This window comes from Puntigrus tetrazona, chromosome 12 (genome assembly GCF_018831695.1).
Source record: "Puntigrus tetrazona isolate hp1 chromosome 12, ASM1883169v1, whole genome shotgun sequence".
In the NCBI taxonomy this organism is placed as follows: domain Eukaryota; kingdom Metazoa; phylum Chordata; class Actinopteri; order Cypriniformes; family Cyprinidae; genus Puntigrus; species Puntigrus tetrazona.
The window spans coordinates 3160510-3175408 of NC_056710.1; the positions used below are offsets into that span (position 1 = coordinate 3160510).

The 14899-nt window shown below is 35.3% G+C and overlaps 1 pseudogene; it reads right to left on the reverse strand.

The window, feature by feature from the left end:
- Window positions 1-251: 251 nt before the first annotated feature.
- Window positions 252-13187, reverse strand: LOC122355767 (annotated as a pseudogene).
- Between the last annotated feature and the right edge of the window lie 1712 nt (window positions 13188-14899).

Consider the following 14899-nt stretch of genomic DNA (forward strand, 5'->3'; position numbering starts at 1 on the left):
TCCCTGATATGATGATATAATAAGCATTTCTGTGCTTTTTTAAGCGTAAATAATTAATAATTTAACACAAATATCAAGCAAGTGCATTGCTCATGTTTAATTTAATGACTAGGGGAATTCGTAGCATTAGACATAGTGTCCACTAAACATGAACAACACAAAAGCGTTTTGTCATTCTGTATAATCCATTTATATATTTACTATGAAACGGGACTAGATGCAAGCTCAAAATGGGAATGCCAGAGCAAAGGTCACCAGGATGGGAGAAGAAAGTCCTTCAATCTGGGCGGCTGTTAAAAAAAGGACAAATTAGAAAAATGTAACTTTTATAAAAAAAAAAGCATCAAAGTGTATTGTATTGCATTACAGATCAACCACCTATTTTTAAAAATGATAATAATTAAATTAAATAATTAATCATTATAACGCGACTAAAAAAACATGGTTATTCTTTCATTATTTATATTGTTATCAGGTTATTATTGTTAGCAAAAACTAAAACCATAAAAAGCTAACTTTTGTTATCATAAAAAGTTTGTTATCATAATATATATATATATATATATATATATATAGATATAGATATATCTATATATATATATATATATATATATATATATATATATATATATATATATATATAATGTAAAAATAATGACATATATAATTATATAATGACATAAAAATATCAAATATTTTTGTCAATATAGATTATATCAATATAGATCATATTTACTGTATGTTTGTATTTATATATAAATAATAAATATATACCGAACACACAAAAACTGCAAATAAACTGTTCGGATTATTGTGTTCATCCTGCCTTTAGTTTTTGTTGTTTTATATTAGACTCTGGGTGTTGGTACCTTGCTCCTAGAGCGGCGCTTGCATAAGCCAAACTCTTGATTGACAGGTCCACTGCTGTGCTCTTGCCATTGGCCACTGGCAAAGCTTTGCACTGTGATATGATAACACACTGATCGATCAGATCGCATGCTGTACGGACGGCTCACAATGGAAGACTGGCACACAGCAGGATCCCAGTGTCTTAACCTCTACACACAGAGAGAGAAAGAGGATGACATATGTTCTGAAGAATCTCTCTATGAGTTCACCCAGAATATAAAAGATAAAAAATGTATGACTTTTTTTTCTTTTGTCAAATTCATGCAATGGTCTTCCATTTTTATAGTTTGACATCTCTCTTCTGCTTTTTTTTGCCCCTTGGAGCTTAGGCTGAATGACACAGGAATTCATGAATGATGACACTATTGCTCAAATAACTGCTTTTTTTCCACAACATCAATTAAATACATGGAATACATTGATAGCTCCATCTCAAATCCACAAATCTGGTTCCCAACTTGTTAGACATACAAGATTTTAGTATAGGGACCAATACTGCTATTAAATGGTTACTCCACCCCAAAATGGAAATGTCATTAACCACTTACCCCTATGTCATGCCAAACCCTTAAAAGCTCATTTTGTCTTTGGAACGCAATCTAAGATATTTTAGATCCCATTGACTGTCATGGTAATGAACACTGTCAAGGTCTAGAAAAGTATGAAAGATATCGCCAGAATAGTCCATCTGCCGTTCAACCATAATGTTATGAAGTGTCGAGAATAGTTTTTGCACAAAAAGAAAAATAAATAATGACTTTATGGTGTAGCTTCATAATGTTACAGTTGAACCACTGTAAGCAGATGAACTATTCTGATGACGTCTTTTCTACTTTAGTCATAACCCCATTTTCATCCAAAATATCTTAAATTGTGTTCCGAAGACAAACAAAGCTTTATGGGTTTGGAATGACATGGGAAGTAAGTGATTAATGACAAAAGTTTCATTTTCATTATTAACATGCCTATTACTAAAAGCTAAAATATAAGCTATAACAACTACTGTACCTTACTATTAATAAGCAGAAAACTAGGAGTAAATTAATGAACAATTTATATGGTTTAACAAGAATTGGGCCTTAAAATAAAACTGTGCATGAGTACTTTTGATCCAATTAAGTAAGTACATCTCTATATATTGCTTGTATTGTCTTTGAAAAATGGTTAAACTGCATCGCTAAATACACTGGCAAGCATTCTGGGAAAACAAAATATGCTTATCATTGCCATTGGAACTTGTATGCCATAATTATGTTCATCACTATATATTTGTAGTGAAGTCATAAATATGTTAACCTTAATTGCTATATAAAACAACACACTTTATCAAGTGCTTAGTCAACATGTTAAAATAAGTGTCCTTTTCAACACATGATAAAGAAAACGTATAATTTGACGCTTTTTACAAAGCACGCTTTTTGTAGAAAATTGGTCAGGAAGGGTATTTTCAGTATTTTCAGCTCAAACCTCAATAGAGAAGCTGTACGTATCTGATTCCTCCATTTTAGCAGCTTGGAGAAGAAAGTAAAAGCCATAGATGCTGATGGTTTGAGCGTAGCACTCTTGCTCCTGTACGGTGATACAAGGAAAAACAACACACAAAATACTGTCTTACAAGCAAGTAAAAGAAAAAGCACAGACTGATTTTGTTGTATTGTAATAATAGTAACTGCAGGTGACTTAAAGACCGAAAAGCTCCAGGAATGGCCATAACGCATGAAGTGTCAGAAAGTGTACCGCACCCTATCAAGCATCATTCCAAAGCGGATAGCTTGTTTGGAGAAGTCAGTCAATACCATGTCGCCTCCGCTGTAAAGCTATGGAAAAAAAAACATACAGATAAGCCCTACAGCTAATGAATTAGTTTTAACATGGAGCCAAAAAATCTATACAGCTGATATTAAAACAAGCAGCTTATGAATTATGTATGGGGTGCATCTTGAGTGACTGGTGGGTTGAATAAGGTGTTGTGTTTGTGGTCTCTACACACACTCACAGTGTGGTAATGATTGGACAGGATGTGCAGCAGCCAGGATTCAGGAAGAACTCTGATGTTTTGGAGCTCCTGCAGATGCTGCCCTGAGACATGAACACACATAAACAACACATACTCAGCTGAACAAATGTAGTAGCTCTCTCAAATATAAAAGTTTTCTTTAAATGTTTTCACTCATAGTTTTCAAGCTATACATTGTTTTTCATCAGAACGGATTTATAGGAATTTAGCGTTACATCACTGGTTCTGCTTTGTTTTACAGAACAGAATCGTTGCCTGGGTTGCGTAGGCTACATATAAGTGGGGTGGAGCAATTAAAATAGGGACGAGGTCCTTTTGGGGTAGGGATCATTTCAAATATCAACATTGGCTTCCAGAAATTCCAGAAAGAGTCTTAACTTTAAACTGTTGCTTCTGTTAAAAACATCTCAAATATAGATTTGTTTATGAGAAACACACAGCTGTTTGCTTCAATGGTGTCTTGCTATTTGGGGATTTTCAAACAATATTTCAAACTAAATGTTGTCAACGGTCACCCAGGTGAGACACAGGGCCCAAGACTCATCTAAATTATCCAGATAGAAATCTGTTACCCATTCTCAATTGAAAAGTGCCCAAGCATAACTGTTAAAAAAGTCACCAGCAAAAACGCTCAAAACACTGCTTAATGTATCTTTAGCATTAACATAACTAAGTGCTAATAACCGTTTCCTTTCAGGTTTCCCACGTTTTACATCTCATGACACTACAACATTTTTTTTTCCGTGCAGGTTTGTATGACATGATGGGTATAACAACAAAGTGTTCCTTTTTTTGATACATTATTATTTTAAGACCTAAAAATAGCCCACATCAGTAGTGTGTCTGTGATGTATTTCAGAATAGTTGATAGAGTTGTCCTGTCTGTTTGGTGGGCGTTGGAGGACCAGTGGTTGAGGTTCTGACTGTGACCATGACGTGATCCTGTAGCTGGGATGTACTGTTTGTCTGGACACGCTTTCGCGGAGATATACACATTCATTGTGCCAAGCGGTCTGTTTTCAGTTAAGCTAACAATGAGGCATAACAGCCTTCAGAGACTGGGGACAAAGATATGCTTGGTTTTGAAGATCGATGTTGTAGACGGTGTTAGTTTGTGATGTTGTGAGCATCTATCACGAAGCAGCCAAACTTACATTCAGTAATGCCATGCATGAAGAGAGCTTGAAAGATAGTAATGTATTTTTTGACCCTGAGGCTGTTCCAAGAAAACAGCCGTTTCCTGAAACAGACAGATAAATGATGGAGGGATGTCATTAAAAGCATATGTGCATGAAACTAGCTGTATCAAGGTCATTTCAAAAAATGAATGAATAGTGTACTGAATTACTGTAATGTCCTCCATAAATGGAGTTCTACTAATGGATCACGTGCATTGTGTTTTGCTGATAGCTGTAAATACCATAAAGAAGGTTACCTACTTGGAGAAGAAGGTGATGACGGTGCTGTGGGCTGGTAGAGTCTGTCTGAGAGGGTTTAACTGCAGGTAAAGCCAGCACAGCACTGCTCTCAAGACCTCATACTCATTAGATGTGAACAATCTAGACACAGAAATCTTATTAGTTTCCTGCTGATTTACACCATCTGCTCAATTTTGATGCGTTCTAATAGCCACTATGTATGCAGAAGGTGACTTGAAGTACAGAAAAAAGTACTTTATAAGTGTTATTAAGAATGTCCAGGCCAGATGTCACCCCAAAATCAAAACTACGTTTTGCACAAAGAAAAAAGGCCTATTTTAAGAACCTTAAGTGTTTGATAGAGGGAATGAGGCTAAATCGTATTTTACCCATTATAATGTAGAGATAAAAAAATATATAAATAAAGACGAATGTGAATATGCATTGTGGTATTGGTATACGGTATCACGGAGCCCCAGAGACATGGTGGTGGAAAAATTCTGGTTGAGTGGAATTTTTTAATTTTTTTTTGCATTCCCTCCAAAGTTTCTCAGGGGATTTTTTTTTCCTCCACCATGTCCCTTAAGGGGCTCTGTAGTATTATTTAGTTTTGTGTGCATGTGTGTGTGAAAGAGAGAGTATACGCATTAGTGTTTTGTGTTGCATTATGACTTGACACATTTCCCCTATCGATAGATAGATAGATAGATAGATAGATAGATAGATAGATAGATAGATAGATAGATAGATAGATAGATAGATAGATGCTTGTTCTAATTTGAACACTGCCTGTGACTTGGTGTTACAAGCACTTACTCTGTCTGTTTGTCTCTCAAAAAATGAATCACTTGATGTACTCTCAATTGTAAGTCGCTTTGGATAAAAGCGTCTGCAAAATGACTAAATGTAAATGTAGATAGATAGATAGATAGATAGATAGATAGATAGATAGATAGATAGATAGATATAGAGTGTTTGATTCAATGTACTTATTTTATGTTGATGTTAATGGAGAAATGAAATGCATTGTGTAAATGAAGAAAACATTTGCTGAAAAGATGATTTTCCTGACTATATTACAGTAATGAGAATCTAATGAAAATTACCATTGAGAATAAAGGGAATTACAAACAGCCTCAAAAGTATGCAATGCAGTAATGAAGCTTTGGAAGGAAAATGTCACCATGCAAAACATCCTAATGGTCTTATAAACAGACTTCATCTTCTTTATGCAAAAGCAATGTAATCAAGATCCTGATGGAAGTGCTTCTCAACGTGATTTGTCACTGAAAGGTCAAAAAGACATGAAAAAAATATGAGACCTTGGACTAAGTAGGGTCTTCAACAGCAGGTCAAAGGTCATATCTCTGAGTTTTATATGGCAGGACAGTTTAGTCACTAGAAACAGCTCCAACCAGCGCTCACATGCACTCTGGAGAACAGTCTCTTTAAACTGAAAAACACAAAAAGAGATTTAAAGACGTTTACACGCTAAATATAGAGCTCCCCCTATTGGTAATTTAAAGAACAATTAAACAAAGCAAGAAGAAGAATTGTTACCTTGCAAGACACTTGATGAAAGCTGCACACAGTCAATGGTGATATATTCTTTAACATCTCTTTAAGACACCTGTCAATCATATCCATCAGCTTTAAAAGGACACAATATTTGATATGACACACAACACAGTGTATTCATGTATGTCTGGATTATTTCTGATATTCTGAAGTGACATTCTAAAAACTAAACATATGACATATCGTGATTGCATGTAAAATTTAATTCCCATTTAAGATTACAAATTGACGCACCCATGACCAAGGGAAAAATGCCCTGTTATGCAATGCACGCTATTAGTACGTTTAAACTCTGCTGGGTGGAACATCGGGTGATCTTATTTGAAAAATATCTTTCAAATAAATACGGTGACTGACTGCAGTGCCAAATTTCACATCCAGTTCCACCCAACATCCTGGATATGAATCAAGCTGAGATTGGACAGCACAAACGTCTCTAGAAACCTGGGTGTGGGCTTATACACTACTGGATCAGTCTTTGTTGCTTAATATGACACACTACACGCACACAGGAATCGTCTTTTTTGTACTTTCTTTTTTTGTAGGAGACATATTCTACGTGACCCTTTCTCAAACCTTTCCTAATCTATGATTTATTTTCATACCAAAATATATGCAGAAACTACTAAATTTACCCCCTAAAATGTCATTCAGTGTAACAATCTTGTCAGGCATATGTACAAAAAAATGAATTCATGACACATTAAAAAGATTAATTCTTTTCACCCTAAGTAGCAATTAGTTTAATTTAATTTTTTTTAAATTTGCCACCATCCTAGGTTTCACTTACCACTTTTTTTACTAATTTAAAACTAAATAAAATGTAATATGCTTCCTTATTCTGTTGTCATACAAGAATAAGCATGTTGTTGGAATTTTTACATAAATACTGTGTTACACTGAATGACAATGTAACATAATTTAAACCACATTTTATTCTCCAAAAACTCATTAGAAACCTTAAAGTAGACACTTAACTTAAACATAAAAACATAAAAACACTTTTTGTGAATTTCTTTTGATGTGAACATCTTTGACCCATGTATAAATGACCGTGACTGCAGAAGCCTTGTGTTTTGGACATCTTGTACTGAACCTGCTAGTGCAAAGACAGATCTGAAATTGCCAATACTCACTTCTGGAAGAGGTCTGACATTCCCAATAACGCAGCAGTAGACAGCACAGCCTCTCCCCACTCACTGGGCGTTCCTCTGGGTCGTACAGGGTCCGCAGGGCAAAAGACAAAGCTAGAACACAGCAGAGATTCTTACGTAACTGTGTTTCTCCTTAAATGTCACTGTATGCCCCCTCATCAGTCAACATCAATGATAGCACACTTAGTTCAGAAGCTCATGTGACAGCAAGTCAACAAGTGATGATGATGATGACACAGCTTGTTATTTTAGCGCTATAATATAATAAATATGACACCTTCTTAGCGCTTACTTTCTTTATTGATGGAGGCGTCTTTGACAGGCAGTCGGAGAATGAAAGGGCCGCTGTGATGCCACTTTCTGTAGACCAGTTCTCTTTCACGCTGAGACCTATTAACTCTGCTGTCTTTACCGACGGCTGCAGTACACAAAGCGAAACAGAAGGCCTGAATTTCTCTCTTGAACTGTTTGCTTTTTTAATATGTCCATTCCATAAAGTCTAATATAAACATGTGAAATATTTATATCCGAAGCTGTATATTTATTATGATGACTATAATGGGATCTTCACTTTTGCATTATTTATTATATAATATTGGTTTACAAGTTATTATTCTGCATATTTTATGACTGTTTTAATGAACTCCTTCATAAATAAACAGTTATGTCACGTGTGCTTATTATATAATGACCTTTGAATGGGTTTGGCTATGCTTCAGGACTTTTTTGTGCTATTCCTGCACCGAACTAATGACTGTTTTCAAACAAGTTTCCAGATCTTCCACTGGTTAGTCATAGATCCTCATGTTACTAGCTGAGCCATTGTTTTTGTATGAAGCTTGGTGGGATATTCAAACGATTTTCAGTTTGCACGAGATACCGATCCCACCTGAGAGTGTTCGTGCAGCATACTGTTGCTATGGTTACACCTTCACGCAAATTTTAAACCCAGAAAACTAGACAATGCACAACAAACCAAAAGCAAACGAACAAAAACAAAACAAAACAAAACCAAGTAAAAGAAAACTAAACAAGCTAAACAACAAAAAAAAACAAGTAAACAAAACGCACAGAAAACATATACTGTAGATGGGCACCATACCAGCTCTCTTGTAGTTGAACATCCCTCTGTTTTTTGCTGTCAGCATACAACTCAGATAATGTGTCTGAACTGCTCAGGACAGAGCAATGCAACTCCCACCTGACCCTAGACATTCCAGTACTGCATCTATGAACATAAACAAATCCTTACTATATCATTATATACCATTTTATAGAAGCATGCAGTTGCTATGTCATTGCTAAGTGGATGCTAGGATGTTCAGGGTGGTTGGTGTCAAAACAGCCCAACTCCAAGTCTCCACAGCCTCTATTTCAGAACAAAAAGGCTACAAAACTAGGATTGTGCCTTAAATGGTATTTATTTATTGTTTTAAAATATCCAAATGTAAAGAGTGCATTATTTTTAAGTCTTCTACAGACTCATGCGATTTTAGCACTCAATAAGATCATTACAAATCACAATGTGTGACATGAACCTAATAAACTTAGGTACGAGATTTATGCAGACTGTCCGATGATGACACCTAGTGACTGGGCAAGTTACTATTGAAGAATAAAACGTCATTAGCATGCACTAGTGCTAAACAAAAAGAGCACGATGAAGCACAGTTTGACAGTTGCACTTTTTATGTTTTCTGATAAAAGAGGAAGGTAAGCAGTTTTAAGATTTAGCGTCATGTCGCACTGATCAAAGCCATTTTTTACTGCATTTTTATTGGCTGGTCAGTAAACATGATTGTAGCAGCAAGCACGATGTGTGATGATCATGCTGAATTTCTGATACTTTCAGAAAACAAATACAAGCTATCTTTGATCTTAGGACCACTGTTTGGTTTAGGAATCATGATCATGATCAGAAATTGACACATTGCTAGGGTGTTTCTATGCCGTAATTTTGACTTTAATATTACTTTTGGCTTACTATTCAGGCTCTAGATGTTCAGGTACCATTTTATCACGTAGAAATACAATAATACACCTCTTCTACACACATAATTTGAGTCATCGTCAATTAATGCACGGTTGTCCAAAATAAATTTGAGTATTAGCAATAATAATTGCTGTTTTAGCAAATATCACAAATTAGATCTGTCAATACCTGGTTTAGCGTTTTGGGTCAATCTGCGAGACAAAATATAAAATTGTTCCTCTGGAGTGTCAAGCTTTGAAGACCATGTGACATCTTTGCTGCATAGAAAGGTAAACAGATACATTATAGGTGCAACTACACACACACACAAACACACACACACACACACACATTTTGTCAGTTTAATCCTCTCTAATCCCACAGTGCTTTAGTGCCAAGTGTTCTGCGGCCCCTCCTGATAGTCCTTTGTGTTCAAAGGCCCACCAAATTGAAAGTTGTCATTCTCTAATGTGCTATCCAACCTGCTCCATAATGATAGCATGTGGCCTGGCAGATATCCCATAGATCTATCCCTGGAGTGAGATAAACTGTCCCCCTCTCTCCTCGTCTGCCCATCTCTCCCCCGCTAAACAGTTGTCATGGAAGTCTACTTGCCCCTGGCAACATACCAGAGTCTGGTACGTCGGCTGGCCGAGAGGGGTGAATGAGACGTGGCAAAGGGATTGTGGGCAGCTAGTGGCATCCTCGTTGCCAGTGGAGTGCACTGGGGTCAGCTGCAACATAAACACACAGTGAGAGAAACTCCAAGAGTGTGCATGTTCAAGAATAGGATGAAGTGTTCCAGATATTTGAGTTTTGAATAAACATATGTCTGTGACAGATGGCTGTGTGCTTTAATGAAAATAAGAGTTAATTATGAAAAATAAATGCAAATTAAGAATATTCTACTGTGGATTTATTTACTATACAATTTGAGATCATTTCTATAGCCTTTTAATAAGAAGTGCAAAAGGATTCATAACAGACGGTCTAGTTAAATGTTAGTAAAAAGTAAAACAATGCTGTTTTGCATCAAAATGTGTTTGTTTCCTCATCACAGAGCAGATTTGGAGAAATTTGCATTATATTTCATGTGATTCCAATGAAGAAACAAACTCATCTACATCTTGGGAATGCCTAAGGGTACATTTTCCAAAAAAAAAAAAAAAGAAAATAGTTTTTAGCATTTTAACTTCGATATAGCTTTTTTTTAAACGTAATCTTTGCAATTCTGTTTGCAACACTCCAACAATATTTGGGACATGACTGAATGCAGTTTGAAAATGAGCACAATTATATATAAAAAAATAAAAATCTATATCCATATAAAAATATAGTTAATGCAGCTAATCCCTTTAAGCTCCTATTATATTAATATTATATTAACTTAATGTATTTAAAAAAATAAATAATTAAACACTATAATCAAGCTTGCTAGGCAGCTGAAGAGTCATACAGGTTTGGAAAGACATCAGTCAGTAAATGAAGTGGAATAGTGAACTATCCCTATTGTTTAACGTATTTAATAGTTCTCTCCTCAAAGACATGGGGTTTGTACCTTTACTGCTTTAACAAAGCAACAAAACAGCAATTTGCTCCTATTTCTGTAAAAGTATGTATTTACATCTCTAAATTCATCCCTATACCGTCTCTGAAAGACAGCAATAACTCCAGTCATGAGAAGCATTCAATTCGAGCATATGCCTCTCAGCATGTGGACCTCTACTTCATCAAAACATTCTGATTATTCTGAATTAAAAAGACTCACAGAAACCTGGCATAGGAATCAAAAAGCCATACTGTCTTTCTTATTGTTTCTCTGGGTAAAGGGGCGTTAGTCAGTGCGTAACTGCCAATGCCTCTTAAACCCCTCCCGTGCAAAAACCCTACAGGTGCCTATCTCTAAAATGATGCCAGGTTTGTGACACCAGGTCGGCGGGTTGGCACAGACTGGCACTCATCCCCTGGTCAGCCCAGGAATCTGGCAAAAGTCAGTGCTGAAGACGCACTACGGCATTATGGCTGAAACTCATTCATGCAAGTTGGTTACTTCTTGATATAACAAAGCCTTCACAAATATAAACACCATTCTGAAAGACATGTGTTGTCACGATTCAAATAGATAGATAGATAGATAGATAGATAGATAGATAGATAGATAGATAGATAGATAGATAGATAGATAGATAGATAGATAGATAGATAGATGATAGATAATTTGGACCGTATTCTATGATGTGACATTATAATAAAATAATTTTAAAAATAATAAAAACTTAACACATAGATACTGTTGGGAAAAATCTTCGTTGTTTCCCATGATAAAAATGTGGTTTATTTTCAATGTTTTTTATATTTATGTCAAACCATAGGACACACTGATACGTTGAATACCCACATACTTGCATAAATACACACATACTGTTTTTTTAACTTTTGTTACATTGCATTTTTTGCATATACTGTAGTATACTGTTAACTTTATTTCAATATTTTATCATAAACTATCATTTTTAATTTGGGATTTGAGTGATGTTCTACATTGTAAGATATTATTGTGTATGATGTTCAAGACGATGTTTAATAGTGTTTAGTAACAGTAAGTTATAGTAGCCTAATTGTTATTTTTAACATGCCGTTTACAGTTTGAATTTTCATTTTCGTAACCTATCCTAAAAAGTATTTATATAGTCTGAAAGTAAAAAAATTGTTTTTCATGTGTGCATGAATCCAACACAATTTTTCCAGATTGCATTTTTAAGCTGATTGCACATCTTACCTGACTTAATTTTTCTGTCGGCTGATTTATCACCAAACTCCTCTGCCCTTTGAACCTGTGCCTGACCCAACAGGTCACTGCCTAAAGCACCTGCCAGCTGCCAGCGGTTAGTGTGCCCAGCTTGTGTGCGCTGACATAGTGAGTGAGCCGACACCTTTTAGAAACATAGAATAACAGTATGCGCTAAATATTCCAAAGGGAAATGAATAGATTTGGTACAGAGTTGTAAAGGAGATTTCAACGTACACTTCTGGTAGGCCTTTTTTGTAAATTGTGCGAGGTTATGAACATCAACCTGAAAAACAAAAGTACTGAATGAGTGGCCTAATAAAAATGCCCAAACACAATTCCTTAAAACCTTTTACTTTATGAAATGAACTATAGATATGAAGTGTATTGTAAAATATTTGTGTTATATTGACAAAATTAAATAAAACAAACACTGTAGAGTGACTTAAAAAAGTTCTTAGTCGGAAATAAGACAAAGTAAGAGATTTTTGTTTTTTTGTTTTTTTTTTATTTAGTACTGTCCTGAGTAAGATAGTTTACATATAGACCACAAGACAAAAAAAGTGAAAACTTTTTCAATTTAAGATCAAAGTATATTGTACTTAATTTGTCTTCGAAAAATGCTACCTTCTGTTGCTTCTGAAGGGCAGTACTATATGGGAAAAAAATAATTTCAACAAATATGAAAACTTTGAACATATTCATCCTCTTGAACATATTCAGAGTCTTAATGCATCTTGTTTCCTTCTGGAGCATCAGTGAATGTTTTTAATAGTTATGTTTCGGTCCCTAAACTGTCCACAGTGTGAAAAGATGGATCTCAAAATCATATAATTCAAGTTCAAATATGCAAAAGATGCTGGGAGTCATTCTGAATGATTCATAACCTTGTTTCCTCACAGGGAACGGATATTGCCATCTTTGTGGGGATATATGGTACAAAATATGCGAATATATACAATATAAAGAAGTTATTTAATGCGTAATGCTATTTCCCAATATTAATGTTTTCGTGATTTAGCACGTACATGCACTCTTGATGAAAATGAGACATTATTAACAACATTTAAAAATCTCTTATGAATTAACCCACCTTGTGTGAGGTCTGAATGCCATATTCCTGCTTGATAAATGATTCCACTGAATGTGCATTCTCTTTAAATACAAATAATTTCGCTAGTGGTGGCTGACAGTTCACTTCATGTTTTAAACACTATTACGACGTTAAAAGGCTAAAACCAATAATGAATATAGCGTTGTTTCTCGCTACATTTTAAATCAACACTGAAAGCCGCTAAATAAATCAGGCAGCACCGTACAGGTAGATGAAAAGTAGAAGAAACTCAGCGTTTATGTCCCGTGTCTCCTTCCTGTTGACAGTTCCTGTTGCTAGGAGACATGTAGGTCACTTGATCTGTCAGATTCCTGACCAAAATAAACGGAAAAATAAAATGATATATAAACAAACGAAAATATTCACTATTGGCCCAAAATGTAGATAATGCTAAACTGCCATTTTTTTCTTCATTTAATTGTGTTATTAATTACTAAACACTTGTTTTTTACTAAACAATACAACCTTCTTGCACATGTGTATATATAGATATTGTTGCGTTATTTCAGTAAATTCCTTAACATAAAACCAACAACTGCCTACAATTCCACAGTTCAGCGAGGAGTACGTGACGCCCATCGCGTTCAAGTTCAAGTCTCTTTTCAGGACTAACCAATTACGCTCCTCGAAAAGCGTCTGACGTGTGCAGCGCGGCGCGTGATTGGTCAAAATATTTACGCCTGTGCCGCGACGCAATTGTCGTGACGCGAAAAACGCGAGGAGGGGAACGCGAATGGAGGCCGTTGGTGTTTCAGAGCCGAAACAATCGAGTGATAAATATATGAGAAAAACTTAAACAGAAAGCTTGTAAATCTTTATATTCCGTTATATCGAAACTCATATCTTAGATACACGTATAACTGCGTTGGTTGAGCTCGTGAAACAGTGCTTGTCAGTATTTAGTGTTTGTTTATAGTGTTAGTGGAGCTCGGAGGCCCGGATTCACTCTCTTCATTAACCAGGCGAGTATTTAACCTCCTTCGGTCCTGCTGTGGGGTTCAGTTCTCCTGTAGATTAAAAGTCAAATTTTTAACCAATGATTTCGTTTTATTGCTGGACATAGGGGTGCATTTCGCAGCATTGCCTGATAGCCTGCTAGCCTTTTCACGCTAATCCTCTTGCTAGCCCATTAGCCGTTAGCATGGTTATGTTGTTTTTATCAGCTAAGCTGGTTTTCAGACACTCTTTTGTTGGATTAAAACATAAAGAGGTTGTGTTTATGTCTTATTCGCTTTATGAAGGGAAGAACTTTGCAAAGTGAAAGGTAAACAGGAGAGAACAGGTACAATTAATAGCATTAGCTAATAATCATATTAGCTTTTAGCATTCATAGTTTATTGCTGAATATTGAGGGACAGTCTCTGTGTTTGCAATAATATTGATTGGAATTGTAGCATGCATTTTTGTTTAATATTTTTGGGGTTGTTCAGTTGGCACTAGTTAGTTTGTAAGCAAGTGAATAGCTAAAATTATAATGATTGTAATGCATGGGATTGAATGACTACTATATGGCATTTTACTTGGTACGTCAATGCATTCAACTCTAAAATCTATGCTATTTATTATTTTTAAGGACTTTAAGAACGCGCACAGCCTGTTTTATTTTTTTTTTTTGATGTATGAATACTCAAGACTAACCTATTATTTTTTTTCTTTTGACCACTTTTTCAATTTAGTTTTTATGTAGAGTACAAAGCCACACTGATTTATTCTGATACTTCTGATTGATTTGTGTTAAGAAAGTATTTAATAAAAATTACATTTTAGCATAAATTTTGCTTAATATTTTTGGGGTTTGTCCAGCTGGGTCTAGCTAGGTTGCAAACCATTGATAGCCTCAAATTATCCCAGTGGTAATATTGTGGTTATGAATGATTTCTGTGTTAATGTGCCATAGCATTTGTATTTGCAGGAATACAGGTTTACAACATTCTGCCTCAAATTTGTGG